This window comes from Phacochoerus africanus, chromosome 2 (assembly GCF_016906955.1).
Source record: "Phacochoerus africanus isolate WHEZ1 chromosome 2, ROS_Pafr_v1, whole genome shotgun sequence".
In the NCBI taxonomy this organism is placed as follows: domain Eukaryota; kingdom Metazoa; phylum Chordata; class Mammalia; order Artiodactyla; family Suidae; genus Phacochoerus; species Phacochoerus africanus.
In genome coordinates this window covers 277,155,775-277,174,225 of record NC_062545.1, presented here as the reverse complement: position 1 = coordinate 277,174,225, position 18,451 = coordinate 277,155,775, and the positions used below count along the sequence as shown (strand labels likewise).

Here is an 18,451-nt window from a genome sequence, read left to right as displayed (position 1 = left end):
GAGCTGTAGCCGCCGGCCTATGCCAGAGCCACAGCAACGCAAGATCCGAGCCGCGTCTGCACCCTACACCACAGCTCACGGCAGCAATGCTAGATCGTTAACCCACTGAGCAAGGGCAGGGACCAAACCCGCAACCTCATGGTTCCTAGTCGGATTCGTTAACCACTGCACCACGACGGGAACTCCTCAATATTTTTTTGACATTTTGTCTCTTTTCTGTTGCTCTTAAGCTTTTTTCTTGGTCTTTAATATTTGGCTCTTTTACTATGATGTGTCTTGCTGTGGATTTTTTAAAGTTTAATCTATTTAAGGCTCATTCAGCTTCTTGAATGTCTGGGTAGGTTTTTGTCTTTTTCCAGATTTGGGGAGTTTTCAGCCATTTTTTTCTTTGAGTGCTTTTTTAGCTCTGCCCTTTTTCTACTTCCCCTCCCATGACTCCATGGTAATGAATGTTAGATCTTTTGTTAGAGTGTCACAGGCCCCTGAGGTTCTGCTCCTTTTTTTTTTTCCTTCAGTTTATTTTCTCTTGGTTGTTCAGAGTGGGTCATTTCTTCCTTCCTCCCTTCCTTCCTCCTTTCCTTCCTTTCTTTTTTTTTTTTTTTTTTTCTTTTTAGGGCCATATCTGCAGTATATGGAAGTACTCAGGCTAGGGGTCAAATCAGAACTGCAGCTGCCAGTGTATACCAAAGCCATAGCCACATCAGATCAGAGCCACATCTGCAACTTATACCACAGCTTGTGGCAAAGACAGATAATTAACCCACTGAGCAAGACCAAGGATCAAACCCTCATCCTCATGGATACTAGTCAGGCCCTTAACCTACTGAGCCACAGTAGGAACTCCCAGAATGGGTAGTTTCTAGTCTTCTCTCTTCCTGTTAATTCTTCTTTCTTCTCTCCTCTATATTGATGCTGTGCCCATCCATTAAGTTTTTTGTTTTCAGTTATTTTATTTTTCAATTCTATTTTAATTCTGAAATTTCACTTGGTTCTTTATGTATTCTCTTTCTTCTTTTCTTTCTTTTTTCTTTTTATGGCTGCACTTATGGCATATAGAAGTGCCCAGGCTAGGGGTTGAGTTGGAGCCACAGCTGGCAGCCTACACCACAGCCACAGCAATGCCAGATCCTAGCCTGATCCTTAACCCACTGAGTGAGGCCAGGGATCAAATGTGCATCCTCATGGATACTAGTTGGGTTCGTTACTGCTGAGCCACAATGGGAACTCCTGTATTCTCTTTCTTTACTGTGACTTTTGTTGGTTTATTTTGAATATTTTCACAATTGCTTGTTAAAGCCTTTTTTTTTTTTTTTGTCTTTTTGCTATTTCTTGGGCCGCTCCCACGGCATATGGAGGTTCCCAGGCTAGGGGTCTAATCGGAGCTGTAGCCACCGGCCTACGCCAGAGCCACAGCAACGCGGAATCCGAGCCATGTCTGCAACCTACACCACAGCTCACGGCAGCAATGCTGGATCGTTAACCCACTGAGCAAGGGCAGGGATCGAACCCGCAACCTCATGGTTCCTAGTCGGATTCGTTAACCACTGTGCCACGACGGGAACTTCTGTTAAAGCCTTTTTATGTTAGCTGATTTAAAATATTTTTCAAATAATTCTAATGATCTCTGTCATTTCAGCGTGGCTGTTGTCTTTTTTCATTTAATTTGAGATCTTCCTGGCTCTAGGTATGACCAGTGACTTTTAAATCGAAGCTGGGCATTTTAGGTGTTTGTGATGAAGCTCTGAATCTTACTTGAGTCTATCTTAGCTGGCTTCCTCTGACACTGCTCCAGCAAGAGAACGGAGTAAGGAGCACTGCCTCCTCTTGTTGCTGTCAGGTAGGGTAGCAATCCAGCCTTAGGGAGTTGTTTTTGTGAGTGCCGGCAGGGGAGGAGTTCCAGCTCCTCAGAAGGCCTTCACTGATGTCTTCCTGGCTGGAAGGGATAGGAATGCTTCATTACTTCCCCCTCATGTGGCCTCCAGGGACACTGTGGCAGCTGCAGGGATGTTCCCACCTGGCAGGTATGAAATTCCTAGCTCCCTAATTTTCCTTCTACAACACTGCTGCAGCAGTGTAGGAAGGATATATAGAATTCGGTGTCCCAGTACAACCTGGAGAGGGTGGAATCACTTTCCACTTCAGCTCTTGCTGGCCTCGGCCAGGGGGTATCAGAGTGTTTTCTGTGGTGTTGGGCTATAGAGGAGTCATTAGTGTCTAAAAGCTTCTGTCTTGCCCAGCTGCCCCCTTTATTGTCCTTTGGCTCTGTAAACCAGGCTTTTTTGGGTTTTTGCATCTGCGACAATAGCTTGTTTCGAAGTTGCTGGCTCTTCAACTATAAGAGTCGAAAGTGAAGCCCAGCAGCTTACCACCATGGCATTCCTTGGGTCCTGAGACCCTCAGATGTCTTCTCTCCCTTTTCAGACTCTTCTTATGTTTTGTATATAATGTGTAGGGTTCTAAGTTGTATTTAAAAGATGGAATAGAGAGAAGTGTGTCTTGGCTCCATCGTCCCAGAAGCATAAGCCATTTACATTTGATAAGTACCATCAAGCAGCCCTCTAAAAGCATGGCTGGTTCATCTTGAACTAGGAGATAGCATACCTTGAGTCTGCTTTAGAAAGATAAATGTAGAAGTAGGCTTAGGACCTACCAAAATCCCAGTGCCTGCATGTTGCAGTCAAGCAGTGTTGGATAGATGGATGGATGGATGAACAGAATACAAGAAAGGCCATCAGGAGGCCAACCCACAGTCCAGGTGAGACATCACAGCACCAGCTATGGTCATAAAACAAATAGCCTTTACGGAAGTTCTTCCGATTGGCCAGGCTCCATTGTCAATCTTTCTTCCTCATGATCTCATTCCATCCACAAACAAAGTATTAGCTCTGCTTGACAGAGGGGAAAACTGCAGGCAGAGAGGTATGGTGCTGAGCTGGGATCTCAGCCCAGAGACCCTTGGCTGTGGACCCAAGATGTCCCCACTGCTCTTGCTCACTCGGCTGCTCATCAGGGCGGGTAGAAACCATGAGGAGTTCCCAAGGAGAAGAAGATGACCAAGGTCAGAACATCCTGCTGATGCTCAGGGGTTCTCCTGTTCCAGGGAATGCCAGTTCTAGCACGTTCCAGAGTCTTCTCCCCAAGATGGAGATCCCGGCTGCAGTATATTCATGCATTCAAGCAGTATCTATCTGGAGTTCCCATCATGAGTCAGAGGGAACAAATCTGACTAGTATCCATGAGGACACAGGTTCGATTCCTGACCTTGCTCAGTGCGTTAAGGATCCAGCCTTGCCATGAGCTGCGGTGTAAGATGCAGGTGAGGCTCAGATCCTGCATTGCTGTGCCTGAGGTGTAGGCCAGCAGCTGCAGCACTGATTTGACCCTTAGCCTGGAAACCTCCCTATGCCCTGGGTGTGGCCCTAAACAAACAAACAAACAAACAAAACGAAAGACGTATCTATCAATTGAGTACTTTTCTCTGTGCCCAGCCCTGTGCCAGGTGCTAGGGACACACCATGAGCAAGAAGACAAATGTGGGTTTTGCCCCTGGGATGCCAGAGGGTCCGAAGGCACCCTCCCCCCACTCTGGGCCCACCTTGTCAAAAGAGAAGGGACAGAACCACTGCCTCAGGTTCAGCCCTTCGGTCCCAAAGTTTCCATGAGTGGAAACAATTATTGGTGATGGGTAACAGAGCCATGGGAAGGAAAGCAGGACCCCAGGGGCAGGCGAGAGACAGCCCAGCACCCTCACCTCAGCCCACCACGTCTGTGCTTTTGTGGATTAGGCTCTTGCTATTTGCACAAACTCAACTGTCGACCAAGCCAGGCCATCACATCTCCTTCCTGCCGCCCCCCATCTCAGTTTCCCCAACTATTAATAAAAAGTGCATGCATTTTCCCCTCTTCCCTCCGTTCTCCTTGGCATGGTGAAGATGGAGGCAGCACTCCCCACCCACATGAAGCTGCCGAACCTCCCAGCCTCCCATTCATTCCCAGGGAGTCAGCATCTTATCCTGTGCTGATCCCAGATTCTGCAGGTGTGTTGGCATCCAGGTACTGAGGCCAGGCCACCTGCGGTAGCACCCGCCTTGCATGTGGCCCCGCTGGCCAGCCCCCCACTCCCCACTCAGGTACCAGCAGAGACCTGCGTGCCCTCAGCTGAGGGCTTCCAGGGCAGGAGGCTCGTCACCACGGTGATGCCCACCAGCTTTGCCATCCGGCACTTGGGCCACTCAGAGAGATCTGTGTGCACGTTCCTTTCACCTCCCTGTCCAAGGAGCCCCGTGCAGCATGAAAGTTCGGGAAAGGTACTCGGGACATTGTCGCCAGCCACGTGGTTGCCAAGAGGATGGAGATGGTGACTCGCTCCAGACAGTCAGAGATGCCCTGTCGCCATCTGCTCCAGGGGCTCCAGATGTTCCCGCGACTTCCTCCTACCCAGACTCATCACGCCCCCAATTACAGCTACTGCTGCATTCATCGGGTTCTCCAGAATCCTCCGAGCTGTGTGCAACCCTGGAGACAGAGCAGCAGGTCCATGAGCTGCTCTTTGCTGAGCAGAAGGATGGAGAGACACCTTAGAGGACACTGACTTTCTTTCTGAGGCCTTTACGGCAGCTATGGACAGCAGGCGCTTAATAAAACCTGCCAAAGATGAAGTGAATCCCCTGGAGAGTGGGTGTGTGTTTTGATACAAGCCTGGAGCCTCTTGTAGCACCAGAAAGTTTGGAAGTTTCTTGGAAAACAATAGGATGGGTGTGTGTCACAGGGGCACAGATGGGGGGGGGTCCTGGAGGAGGCGCCAAAGGCCAGAGGTGGAGCGACTTGAGCAAATAGGCAGAGTATCGGATTATGACCCGCAGCATAAGAAAGATGTGCATAGGTCCACACTGATAAAAGGAAACGACTGAATAAACAGGAGGAGGGACAAAGCAGTCCAAATTTATTGCCCCTCCCCCCCCAGGAGGTGGGGCTTAGCCCAGGGCCGCTCAGGATGGAAACGGCTTGAGACTCACTTCAGAAAACTGGCCTCAGGCAGCGATGGACAGCCTGGACCCCAGGGAGGGGATGGGATGAGACAGGCTCTCCGCCCCGTGGTCTCTCCAAAGCCTATAAGCCGAGACTCATCATGAGAAAACAGCAGACACCCCCAGATGGGGGACATCATCGTATAAAACACCTCCCAGGGCCTCTCCAAACTGTCCTGGGCATGAGAAACCAGAAAAGACTGGGAAACTGGCACAGGTGGGAGGAGGCTGACAGCTCCGGTCCAAGAGGCGCCTGGGATGCTGAACAGAGGGCGGGGCTAGCGGACCTGCCAGTGAACCCCAGATGTGGTCTATGCCAAGGGCACCTTGTCCGTTGCATCAGATGCAGGATGTGAGGTAGGAAGGAAGGGGAACTCAGGACTCTCTGTGCCACCCGCACCTTTCCTGTAAAGGGAAAACCACGCCAACACTAAGAGTGCATTTTTAAAAAGAATGGAGGTTTGACTCTCGTCTGGCCAGGAGGATACCTGGGGGCTCGGCTCACTGTGGAGGCGCTGGAAACTAGAGGCGGGCAGCCGGCCTTCTCCGTCTCTTAGAGCCTGTCCCAAGGCTGTTAGGAAGACAACTCCTGCCCTGCTTATTTCAAAGAAGGTTCCACTGGGCATTGCCCCCACCCCTATCCCTCCTAAAGGCGGACCCTGGAGTGGACGGAGGAAGGGGAGAGTAGCAATGGACTTGAATAGCAATTCATTTTTCTACTTAAGAAAAGGCACCATCTGGAGTTCCCATCGTGGCTCAGTAGTTAACGAATCCGACTAGGAACCATGAGGTTGTGGGTTCGATCCCTGGCCTTGCTCCATGGGTTAAGGACCTGGCACTGCCGTGAGCTGTGGTGTAGGTCGCAGACGCAGCGCAGATCCCTCATTGCTGTGGTTGCAGTGCAGGCCGGCAGCTCCAGCTCCGATTCGACCCCTAGCCTGGGAACCTCCACATGCCGTGAGTGCGGCCCTAAAAAGCCAAAAAAAAAAAAAGAGTCTTCTTTCTAAAATAGGGAGTTATTGCTTTTTTTTTTTTTTTTTTTGCCACACCCGTGGCACATGGAAGTTCCCCGGCCTGGGATGGAACACACCCCAGCGTCCACCTGAGCTGCAGCAGCGACAACACTGGATCCTTAACCTGCTGCACCACAGAGCAACTCCAGCAATTCCAATTAAAGCAGCCACCCGTGAGGGTCCCCTCGGTGACTTCACTTGCTCCCAGCATCTCCCCTTGGCTTGTCTGGCAAGGGTCCCGTGCCAAGCCTGCCCAGCCCTCACACCCAAAGGCTGAGCGCTCACCTGTGCCGAGCACCAGGGATATGCAGCTGGACTAAAGCAGCCTCAGTGCCACCGCCCCTGGGAGCAACACACAGCCAGAGAGTTGTACCCCATATGGAGGCGAGTCCTGCGCCAGGCCTTGCAGCCATGCGTGTGAGAGCTACAAAGAGTGGTCAGGTCAGGCAGACTTCCTGAGGAGGGGGCCCCGAGAGCCCAAGGGACGTGGGGATGGTCAACAGCAGGAGCCTGGGAAAGTGAGGCAGCGGAGAGGAGGGGTGTACCAAGCAGAGCGAACAGCTTATGCAAAGGCCCTGTGGCCGGAAGGAGCTTGGTGAGCCAGAGAGCCTGGAAGTAGCCAGCGTGCCCAGGGCTTGGTGGGCTGGAGCACGTGGGATCTGCAGGCCAGGCTGGGGACATGGCACAGCTTTGCCGAGCTGTCTGTAGCAACGAGGTGTTCTCACAGTTGCTCTGCGGGAGCCAGAGGCTGTGGGGTCGTAAGGAAGAGAGAGAGAGCTGACATCAGGGTTGATATTTAGGAGGCAGAGCCCACAGGGCTTGGTGGCCACCTCGATGTGGGCTGGTGGGAAGTGAGGGGGATGTGAGCTCCTAATGGGGCATTTGGGGGACAGGGGACCCCAATTGGGCCCATGGGTCTGGCCTTTACCTGCCACCTCCCAGGCGTCAGCTGCTCTCTGCTGAGCTGGCCTCTCAGAGCCGAGCGGGCCTCCTGCCAGGCCGCTCCGTCTCCATACGCAGGCACCTGTAATAACTTATCCCCCCCAACCTCTGCGATGTCAGTTCTAGTATCACCCCTGCCTCCCGGGTGAGGACACCAAGCCTCAGAGGGGCTTAGCTGCCAGGTGCCGGTCACAGGACCGGGGCAAGGAAGTTCAAACACAGGACCCGTGTGATGCCAAATCGAAAGACTTCTCAGCAGCCACCGTCCGATGTCGGCTGTCTGGGGAAGACGGCTGGGAACCCTCCCTGAGTTCCTACCTTGGCAGGCGGCGCGAGGTGTGTGTGCGCATGCGCTGGAGAGCCGCCCGCGCTCCCGTGTCCTTCGCGTGGCTTGGGAGCCACCCAACCTGTGGCTCCTGTTTTAGCGGACACCCATGACATTCCGAAGCCATGCTTCCTTGAAGACGACGTGGCTCTGTCCCATCCTCCCGAGTACGGAGGGGACGCATGTGGAGGCTCTGCTCTCACCCGCGTCCCCTCGCCCCCAACCCTCTGTTAGACGAGGTGGGCGGACAGCAGCCTCCAGAGACAGAAGCCCGAGGCAGCGCGGCGTAAACAGCACTGGGCTTTAATTCACTCCCGTGGACACACACTGTCCGGAGGAAGTGACTGGGCTGGCTGGGTGGGGGCTTCTAGGCACGTCCAGGGTGGCACCACGTGTCTTCCCCCCCCCCTCCACCCGGGCAGGGCCCCAGCCCTAGAAGGAGGAGAGAATGTGGGTGGTTCCAGAAGGGGCGCCCTCCAAGCCTCTCCCTGCTGCCAGGGATGCTGAGAAATGCAGTCTTCTTGGGGGAGGCCTCGCACCCAGCACACGTGGAGGGGTTGCTATCCGAGGAAGGGGGAGCACGGGCACTCGAGGTCAACCCACTGTCTACCCTGCGGACAGCCGTGCTCAGCTTCGTTTACCCACAAGCTGCGCATACCCTTGCAGCACCCTCGGTCCTCCTGGTCCCATGCCCTCTCACTAGAGTGCGCATTTCCGCGGGTTTCTGAGCGAGGCCCGTGTGCCCAGGGCTCCCCTGTTCATCTGCATAGGCCTTCCCCTCACCTGGCCCGGGAGCGCGCCAGGGAACTGGGGCTGACAGCTGTGTCCCCGGTCCCTCACCCAGCATCTCCATCACTGCCGCTGGGAGCCCCGCTCTGTCCCACCGCCTTTCCTGATACGGGCATCCGGTTCCTTTCCACTGGCTGTTGTCTCTTTTATTTAACGTCCCTCCAGCCCCCTGCTTCCTTCTCCTCCTCCCCCAAAACCACCCTCTCCAGCGGCCCCATTTCTTGAAGAACTATGCTCCAGACCAGAAGCGTCTCCCAAGGGTGGAGCCATCCTCTCTCTTTCTGCATTCTCCCTGTCACCCAGCCATCAAAGTGACAGTCAGCCCTGGAGCGCTCTCTCTTGGCACAGCAGGTTAAGGATCTGCCTTGTCACTGTGGTGGTTAGAACCGCCACAAGCTGTGGGTGTGGCCAAAAAAAAAAAAAAGAGTTTGGAATGTCCGTTGCGGCTCGGCAGGTTAAGAACCAGACTAGTATCCATGAAGATGCAGTTCGATCCCTGACCTTGCTCAGTGGGTTAAGGAGCCGGTGTTGCCGTGAGCTGTGGAGTAGGTCGCAGATGCGGCTCGGATCCCGTGTTGCTGTGGCTCTGGTGTAGGCCAGTGGCTACAGCTCTGATTGAACCCCTAGCCTGGGAACTTCCTTATGCTACAGGGGTGACCCTAAAAAGAAAAAAAGGGTCAGTCAGTAGCTTTTAAATATTCCTATGATTGAGGTAAAATTCACCATTTTAATCACTTGAAAGTGACACTCATTGTGTGGGGCCACACCACCACTACATAATGCCAGCAGGCCTTTCCGCCCAAAAAGCCCCATACTGTCACCAGTCACGCCCCATGCTCCCTCCCGCCGGCCCATGGCAACCCCTCATCTGCTTCCTGTCTCAACAGAATTGCCTCCTATGGATACTTCACATGGACGAAATCATACAATAGGGGATCCTTTGTTTCCAGCCTTGTTCACTCAGCACAATCGCTTCAGTGTTCATCGATGTCATAGGCTGTATCGGCACGTCATTCCTTTTCCTGGCTGAATACTACTCCACCGTGTGGACGACACATATTCGATTTATCGTTCATTACTTGATGGACAGTTGGGTTGTTTTCACTTTGGGGCTATTAGGAATTGTACCCCTATAAACGTTTGTATATGATTTTCTTTTGTCTTTTTAGGGCCAAGCTGAAACACCTCTGTCATTCTGCAATTTTTTTAATGTCGTATACTTCTTCTGTGCCCAGTTCTTCCACTACTTCTTTTGTGTTAGGTGGATAATTGCTACTGTACCACTTTCTTCTCTTTTACAATATGTTTCAGTAATTCTCTTATTGATTGTCCTGGGGATTACAATTAACATCTTAATTAATTTATTTACTTATTTATTTATTTTCGGGCTTTTTGTCTTTTTAGGTCCACACCTGAGGTATATGGAGGTTCCCAGGCTACGGGTCTAACCGGAGCTGTAGCCGCCAGCCTACGCCAGAGCCACAGCAACGCGGGATCCGGGCCACGTCTGCGTCCGTGTACACCACAGCTCACAGCAAGGCCAGATCCTTAACCCACTGAGCAAGGCCAGGGATCGAACCCACACGCTCATGGATGCGAGTCAGGTTCATTAATCGCTGAGCCATCATAGGAACTACTTTTTTTTTTTTTTTTTTCCCCAGTCATTTTAAACACACCTATTCTTGTCATAGGCAGAGGGTACGGGGGTCAGACACAGCCAGGGCCATGGCAGCATAGGACATCAATGCGGCAAAGCTTCCCCATGGGTGCAAAGCCATCGTCTAAGCCATCAGAGGCCCCAGAAACGCCAAGGGCACCTCAACTTTGAGCAAGGGCTCCAGGAGACCCAGGGACTGAAGCCAGCCTTCTCTCCACTCTATCACAATAATGGCATTCTCAAATGAACCTCGGTTTTCATTACATAGCAATACCTGTTTGCCACAGGGTGAAAAGGATGAAGAAGAAAAATAAACTAAAGTCACCCACAATCCTAGTTTACAAGGCAGCTGCCATGAGCACACGAACCCAGCTCCCTTCCTGGCTTGATTTTTCTGCATAGCACCGAGTGCTCTGGGCACACTGCATATTGTACTTACTGGTGATAGTCTGTTGCAGCTGCCACCCTGTCTTGCTCCTTTGTCTTTTTAAGGGCTGCACCTGTGGCACATGGACGTTCCCAGGCCAGGGGTCGAATCAGAATTGCAGCTGCCATCCTCCACCACAGCCACAGCAACATGGGATCCGAGTCCGCGTCTGTGACCTACACCACAGCTCACAACCCCACTGGATCCTTAACCCACTGAGCGAGGCTGGAGATTGAACCCGTGTCTCATGGATACTAGCCAGGTTTGTTACCGCTGAGCCGCAACAGGAGCTCCTGGACAGCTCTGGACACAGAGTCTGGCTCACAGGAAAAGGTCAAATGACCTCCTGCTCGCCGGCCCCGGCAGAACTCTCTTTGGCGCAGCTTTTGCTTGTTGGAGACAGAAATTCCTGTTATTTCTTTTCAGTTGTTCTGAGTGCTGATCAATCGCTTGCGGAAGGATTCCCGATAATTAAACTCTGAAGAGACTTGTGTATTAAGTATAAAGCAATAACATACCTGCTCTGTGCCTCCATGGGTGGTGGTGGGGGGCGCATGTGCGTGGGGGTTGCGGGGGTGGAGATTGCAGGGAGGCGCAGGAGGCAGCCCAGACCCTGGGCCTTGGTCTGGCCTGAGCAAGGGTTTAAGGCCAAGTGCAAGATTTAAGGCCATGGCTTTAAGGTCTGCAGGGCTCGTGTGGGGGTGAGCGGGGCAGCCACTTTGCTGGTCGAGGTCTGGCTGCACTGAGGTTTGCAGACGGAGGCTGGAAAGTGGGACCGATGTGCAGAACAAAGTTTTTTCACTCAGCACATATCTGTGCCAGCTCTGTCGCAGGCGCTGGGGCTCGCAAACCCTGCTCTCAGGGGGCTGCCACCCTCGGGGGTGAGGACAGCCAATGAACAGCCCAGTGGTAAGAGGCCAATGCAGAGAGATGAGCCCCCATCGAGAGGGGCCAGAGGCCCCGCCAGCAGGCGCCTCCCCCCTCCCACAGCTGCAGGACCGCGTCCTATTTTTATCCTCTTTTGACAGATGAGGAAACCCCAGCTGCGGAGATTAAGGCGCAGGGAGAAGTTCACGGAGGCCCAGCGGCAGTCCTGTTGAAGCTACAAAGGGCTGGGAAGGGAGAGGACGGGGCTGGCCGTGGCGGGGGCAGTTGCTGCCTTGCTTCCCAAGAAGCCCTAGGGTGGGGTGCCTGCACCAGGCTTGACGGGTGGTTAACTCAGGGGCTGAGTTGCTCCAGTGTGAGTGTCTGTCGCATTTCTTTCACAGATTCTGCTTTGCAGAGGTTTCTCCAGCCTCAGGAAAGGCGGCTCCACTGAGCTAGCTGGGCTATGCACAAGTGGGCAAGCTTGACCAGTGGGCACAGGGAAGGGAGAACTCAGGGTCTGGGTCCTTCTGTCAGAGCCAGGGTCTGGGCGGGGGGCGGGGGCAGGGTCCTGCCAGATTCCTGGGAGGGCCTCCTTGGGGCAGTCAGAGGCCAGAGGAGAGTGATCAGGGTTCTGGGCATTTGGTTGGCAGCCCTGATGGCCCGGCTGGTTGGGGGTGGCCTCTGTGTGCCCTCTATCCAAGGCCTGCAAGGTCACGGCCAGGTGGCGAGGCTCTGTTTTGGCCTCAGGAGGAGCGAGATGAGGTCACGGGCATGGCCAGAGGGCCCAGGATGGCCAAGAGGATGAGACCCAGGTGGCAGGAGGGGGCGCGGCTTTGGAGGTGACTAAGGCAGAAGTCTGTAAACCAGGTACCATCCAGGGCTTCTTGAGGGATGCCACCAGTGTGATGGTTCCAAGGTCCAAACTGCCCTTCTCCAGCTTCCTCCGACTTTGTGGACCAAAAAGGGCCTTTTCCTGCCCAGCCAGAGTCTTGTCCGCAGGGCGTGTAAGAAGTTTGGGGCTCCCAGGAAAGGGACAAAATTTGGCCTCCCCCACAAACTGTGTTTCCCGGGACCCCAGGCTGTGTCGTCTCAGCTCTCTGTGACCCAGGGTCACCTCACCTCCCAGAGTTGCCTCACCTGTAAGCTGGGCACAGAATGCCTGTCCTGGGTGGGTGAGGGGCTCTGGGCTCAGCAGAGTCACTTTCATATTATAAAGACTTATGCATTTTGGGTGGCAGAGCTCCTGCTCCACCTGAAATAAACCCAGTGACCCCAGGGGGTTGAAATGGGTCCCTCGCCCCACACAAGGAAAGTCAACCCTGCAGTTAGCAGGTTCAGTGAGAAGAGGAAAACTTGGTTTTTTTTTGGTCTTTTTTTTTTTTTTTGCATATGGAGGTTCCCAGGCTAGGGGTCGAATTGGAGCTGTAGCTGCCAGCCTACGCCAGAGCCACAGCAACACGGGATCTGAGCTGTGTCTGCAACCTACACCGCAGCTCACGGCAACGCCGGATCCTTAACCCACTGAGCGAGGCCAGGGATCGAACCTGCAACCTCATGGTTCCTAGTCGGATTCGTTAACCACTGTGCCACGACGGGAACTCCTTGTTTTGTTTTTGATGTGTTTCTGGGGGTCTAACCCACCCGCCGAGCAGCCACCTTAAATCATACCTGGATAAACACCTAATGTATACACACAAGGAACTGCCACCCAAAATAAGATCCGAAATGCGTCCACAAGCCGAACCTTTCAAAATACGGAAAAAGGGCCAGGAGGCCCTAGCGTTTACCTTTGTGGCCCACTGCTTGGATCTCGGGCTAGGGACTTTTGATCTCATTCCTGCCCTTCACTGGGCAGATGGGAAAATAGGCTGGGGCGGGGACTGGGGGGGGGGCGGCGAAGTCTCCGGGGCAGAGCCGGGACCCCCCCCCACCCCGCTCCTCGGCAGCTCTGAGGACTTGGCGTCCTCTCCCACGACAGCGCCAGGGCCCCAGCGTGTTGTGGGGACTAGAGGGGGAGGGTTGGGGAGGTGGGTGTATGGGGGCGCGGCCGAGCGCGGCTCCTCCCCGGGCGGGGCCGTCCTGCGCGCGCGCGCCGACGCCCCGCCCCCGCCCTCCCGCGCGCGCCCCCGCCAGGCTAATTAGGCGCGCGGTTTGTTTACAAACATGGGCGCCCGGCAGGTGCGCGCCGCCCAGACAGTGCGCGCCTGGATCCCGAAGCCCTCCCCGCGGGCTCCGGGGTTCTCCGGGGCGGGGGCGGAGCCGGGGGGGGGCGCTGGCCGCCCTCCCGCCTTTTGCACGCCTCCCCGGACACCAGGAAACTCGCCCCGAGGTGCACGTCCCCGGAGCGGGAGGGCCGTGCTGGGTTCCCCAGCCGCCGCTGGCGCCGCGCCCCGCCCCCGCGCGCCCCCCGGGCCGGGCCCGCTCGCGGCCGGGTCGGCGGGGCGGGCGGCGGGCGGGGGCGCGCGGGGCGGGGCGCAGCGCCGGCGGGGCCGGGACATGTAGTCCGCGCGCCACAGCCTCCCCTGGGCGGCCCCGGCGCGGGCCCGGCCGCGGACTACGACTCCCGCCAGGCGCCGCGGCGCAGCGCATGAGCCCTGCTCGGCTCCGGCGCGTCTATTATGCTGCCGGGGCCGGCGAGCCAAAGAGGAGCCGGCCGCGCGGGCCGGGAGGGGACGGCCGCCGGAGCCGCCGAGGCCAAGTACGCCTTTCTCTTGCTTCCTTGCGCGCGCGGGGCGGCGGGCGGCGCGGGCGGCGGTGGGCCGGGCGGGCCGGGAAGCGCGGCCCCGTGCGCCCCGCGCAGGCCGCCGGCGCGTCCGGGCAGCCGGGCGCCCGGGCTGCCGCTGCCGCCGCCGCCGCCGCCTTTGTGCGCGGCCACGATGCAACAAAGCGCGGCGGCGGCCCGGGGTCGCGGCGGCGGCGGCGCGGGCCCCCTCCCTTCCGCCCTCCGCCCGCGCCCTCCCGGCCGCCCTCGTCCCGGGCTCGGGGGCGTCGCCGCGGCCGGGGCGCGCAGCCCGGAGTTGGCACAGCCCGCGCGCCCCGCGCCAGCGCCCTCCCGCGCGCCCTCCCTCTCGGAAAGGATTTTTTTCCCCCCTTTCCTCCGCCCGCCATCTTTCGAAGGGGGGATCGGGGAGGACGCGAAGGGGAAGGTGCGCTTCGGCGCCACTTTCCCCGCGCGCGCCCCGCCCGCCTGCTCTGGCTTCCTGGCCGCTGGGCTGGCGCGGGGGCCGTGGCCGCTCGCCGCGGCCGGGGCGGGGGGCGAGGCCGGGCCCGAGAGTCGGCGGCGTGGCGTGGAGTGGAGGCCGCTTCCTCCAGAGTTCGGGGCCCGAGTTGACTTGGAGCCCTTTGGAGTTGTTGGGTCGTTGCAGCCCGGCCTGGAGGAGACTCAGTTCCCGTTTTGAAATCAGCCAGAAAAGGGCTTAATCCGGGCGAGGTCGAGTTGGAGCGGGAGGAGCGGGCTGTGTGCCCTCCGCCCCACTTGGGGTGGGTCGCGGCCTGACAGCATGGCACAAGCCCATCGGGGAGAAATGCTCGCGCCGGACCTCGAAGTGCCCCCGGCCCTCGGGATCCCCGCGCATAAAGCTGGGACTCCGGGCGTCTTCTCTTCACCAGTTGTTCATCAGGGGCAGGGCCGGCGTGGAGGCCTGGGGCGGCCTCCTTGCCTTGGGGGCCGGGGACCGTTTTAGAAAGATGAAAGTAGGCGCCCGGAACGGGTCCGCCTTGCAGGCCCACCTGGGACGGGTCCCCTGGTCCGTCGTGAGGTTCCCTTTTTTGGCCCAGCCCCTGACTGTCCTGCGACCCTCCCCCTGTGTTAACCGGGTTGTGGCTGCAAAGTTAGGTGGGTGGGGGTGGGGAGCGATGTTGAGTATCAGTGGGCAAACTTTGGGCTGGCGGGAGCTAGTCAGTGAAGGAATCGCTGTGCCCCCCGCTCCCCCCGCCTCGGAGTGAGGACGAAGAAGAAAGTTTTCTTTTCTAACCTTGATTTGTAGGCTTTCTCTCTGACTCTTTATTGAAAACGGGGCTTTTTTCCCTGGGTCGGTGGTGTGGCCCTGGAGAGGTCTCGACACCTATGCAAAGTCGCTTGGGGGGGCATTTTTTCCTGGGGGAGTAGTTGGCTTTCAAGGGCGTCAAGAGAAGGCCTGGACACCCCCCCCACCCCCCACCCCCGCAGCCAGGGTCAGTTCTCTGGAGTTAGGGACCTCCTCCCCACCCCCATTCTTCCGCTGCCCTGAGTGCGGCCTCTCATTTGCAAATAAAGCTCTGTGTTTGTCCTTTTCTGTCTTGAGGCCTTGATGTGTGCTGGTGGTTACAGATCAGGAGCGATAGGGCACACGGTGTTTCCCGCGGGAGGCGTGGGGCATTTCTTTCTGACCTTTCTGCTAACCTCGGGGGCCGGCAGTCTGGAATCCTGCCCGGAGCAGCTCCTCGGAAGCTTAGATCCAGCCCCAGCCCCGCCACAGGGCCGTCCAGCGAGGGGGATTTAGGCAGCACCAGGTCCATTTTTGTTTTGCTTTTAGAAAGTGGAGTAATTGCTTGCTTTCGACCACAGCTCGCGCGTGCTTAGGAAGCAAGCTTTGAATAAAGCAGGGGATTTGTAAATACGCTGCTCCCGCCCGCTCACAGCAGAGCAGTCCCGGCAGAAAGTGAAAGTGAGGGGGCGGCGGCGGCGGCGGCAGCGCAAAAAAGTGAACCGCCCAGCCCGCTGCAGCCAGCCGCTTCTCCTGTGCCCTCTTCCTTCAGGCTGGCCACTTGCCAGCCGCCTGAGCCCTGTGCCCGGCCATTTCCTGGTTCTTGGTGGCAGAGCCTTCCCTGGGGAAAGCTGGCTGTGGCCGGGAGTGCGGGACCAGCTGGACGGGGCCTGGGGCCTGCCCACCCCCCACCCCCCATCAACCTGACTTCCCATCCTTCCCCTGTCCTCTCCCCGGGAGTAGCGTTCCTTGGTGGGTCCGGAGGAGCTGGGACAGCTTGGGATTGGGGGCCCACCCAGGCCCAGAGCCCACCCTCCCCCAGCGAGTGGCTGCTGCTGGGCACGTGCCTGAAGCCCCTGGGCTTCCGTGCTCAGTCTTCAGGGCAGTAGTGTGGGTGGGTGAGTAGCCGGGTCCTCCCCAGCTGCCGGTGAAGCTGTAAAGCAGTGGGACCCCCTGGCAGGTCCCACACCCCTGGCATCAGCAGGCTGGTTCCTCGTCAGTGTTCCTTGCTTCCAAAGGAAACTTTGGTGACTCTGGGCTGAAAGCAGCATCCTGTTTGCTGCATACCGGCCTTTGGGAACTCGGCTCTGCCCCCTTGTTTCAGCGGGAGAGCTCAGCAGGTGTCAGAGCAGCGTTGGGCAGCCTGATGGGCTGGGCTCAAGGGTGCTGGTCAGGGCCCAGGTGGTCAGTGGCTTCTTGAACCTTCCCCGCACCCACATTTTGTGAGCACCTTTGGTGCCTGCACCCCGACCCCAGGTACCATGCTCCTGCGTCTGAGAAGCTTGGTGCTCTTAAAGCCGAAGAGGCGCGGTTCTGGGTCTCCCGCTGCTGATGTGTGTTTAGAGTGGGGTTGATGGGAACGTGTGTGTGTCTTTGGAGGCTCTGCCACTTCAGTGCCATGTGACTTTTGCCAGGTTTTAGCTATTCCACGGGAGAACCAGCGCTCCGCCTGCCTCCTTTCTTGGGTCTTTATAGCCCGGGGCTAGAGCCCTTTGCATCTTGGGCGACTCCCTCCCTCCTCGGTGCCGCCGCCAACCTGGGGGAGTTCACTGGAAGGGACCGAGGAGGCTGGGAACGTACTTCCCAGCCCCGTGGGAGCTGCCACGTGGGGTGCAGGGTGCTTCAGACCCCGTTGGACTTTTCTTCGAGTGTTGGGAGCTAGGCTTGGGCACCAGCGTGGCAGTGTTCTCACAGTGGTGTGTTTGGGAGGGGGAGGGGTGCCCGTGTCACAGGTGCTGAACCGCCGAGGGGAGCTGGGGCTCCTGGCTCCTCTCTGAGGTCCCCTGGGAGCCTTGGGACTTGGGGACAGGAATGTCCTTGCCTCCCGTGGGGCTGAACTCTATGCCCGCTCCTCCAAGGTGGCTGCCGTCATCGTGACAGTCGCTGCCCACATGCGCGTGCGTGTACCCCGAGCTGTGCGGCCAGACCCTCGTGACGCCAGGAGGAGGGACAGCTTGGGGGAGGCCTGGCCCGACAGGGTCTCAGGGGTGAAACTCAGGTGCAAAGGGAAAGATAGGGCAGAAGGAGGTGCTGCCCGGCCCCAGCCCGCTTGCGCCGTCAGGCAGAGCCCTCGCGGTGCCAGCCCAGTGCCAGAGGCTGCTTGTCAAGGTCCCGGGCGCTGCTGGCTGTGCAGTCCAGATAAGGCACACACCCGCTCTGTGCGCTGTTGTCTTAGCTGCCACCAGGCTGACCTGGCCGGGCCGTTGTGAGTCTGGGTGGGGAGACACAGATGGCTGTGTGGCTGTCACCTTGGATGACAGAGCCCCCCACAGGCTGGGAGAGGCAGCTGGAATTGCCTGGTAAGCATGCGAGTGCTAGGGCTGTGGGAAACGTCCGGCCCCGGGAGCCTGAGCTGAGCCTGGTGCTGGCCGGGGGGCAGGACCGCCTCCCTCTCCAGGGCTCCCCGTGCGTGGAGCACCTGCTGTCCTGGAAAGGTGTGGGCACATGGGAACGAGTTCGTGTCGGGGAGGTGGGACAGGGAGCCTGATGGGGGTCCCGGCTTACCAAGGCTGGACCATTCTAGGTCCCGCTGTGGGCTGGCTGCCCCTCCTGCCCTGACCCCCCGGGCCAGCTAAGGTGGGGGTGGGCTGGGCCAACTACCCTGTCGGGATCCGGCAGCAGTCAGGGGTCCCTGGCCTGCTCGCCTGCCCCTGTGCGTCTCGGCACCACGGCCTCCCAGCCCCTCTCAGGCTTGTTTCACATCTGTGGCAGCAGGGGGTCGGGGGGGAGCGGTCAGAGCCTCCTTCTGAGAGCTGCAGCCTGGGGCCTGAGGTTGAGGCCTGGCAGGAGGAGAGGGACCTGGGGGGGACAGGTTTGGGGTCTGGTGACTGGTGGGGTGTTTCTCCTGCCCAGGGTTTCGGGTCTGGGGACACACGGGCATCAGGTGATGCCTGGGAAGGTGTGGGGGCGCGGTCGTGGTGAGGGCTGAGCCTGGGTGCAGGTCTGGACCCCCCCAAGTGGGGCGTGCTGGGTGGATACAGCTTTGATCTAGAAAGTGCGGGAGTCAGTCGACCGACCGGTGCCCCCAGGTCTGGGTCCCGTGCTTGCACGTCACTGCCTGACCTCTAGCGTCCTCTGTGGGACCGACTGACCCAGAGAGGATGGACCCTCCTTGCCGCTCAGGACGAGGCGTGGGCGCCAGTCACGTGTCCTCTCTGGGCCCGTCCCGTGGAGGGTCATTCAGTGCAGAGGGTGGCCTGGTGCCCCCCTGGGGGGCATG

At 57.8% G+C, this 18,451-nt stretch overlaps 1 protein-coding gene across 2 annotated transcripts in view; it reads left to right on the top strand.

Annotated features, from left to right (window-relative positions):
• The first annotated feature begins 13,632 nt into the window (after positions 1-13,632).
• BRD3 (bromodomain containing 3) overlaps positions 13,633-18,451 on the top strand; it is a 32,330-nt gene continuing 27,511 nt past the window's right edge. For both annotated transcript variants that reach the window (XM_047768860.1, XM_047768859.1), the window contains exon 1: positions 13,633-13,745. The gene's annotated coding sequence lies outside the window, so the exon portion shown is untranslated. The remainder of the gene's footprint in view (positions 13,746-18,451) is intronic.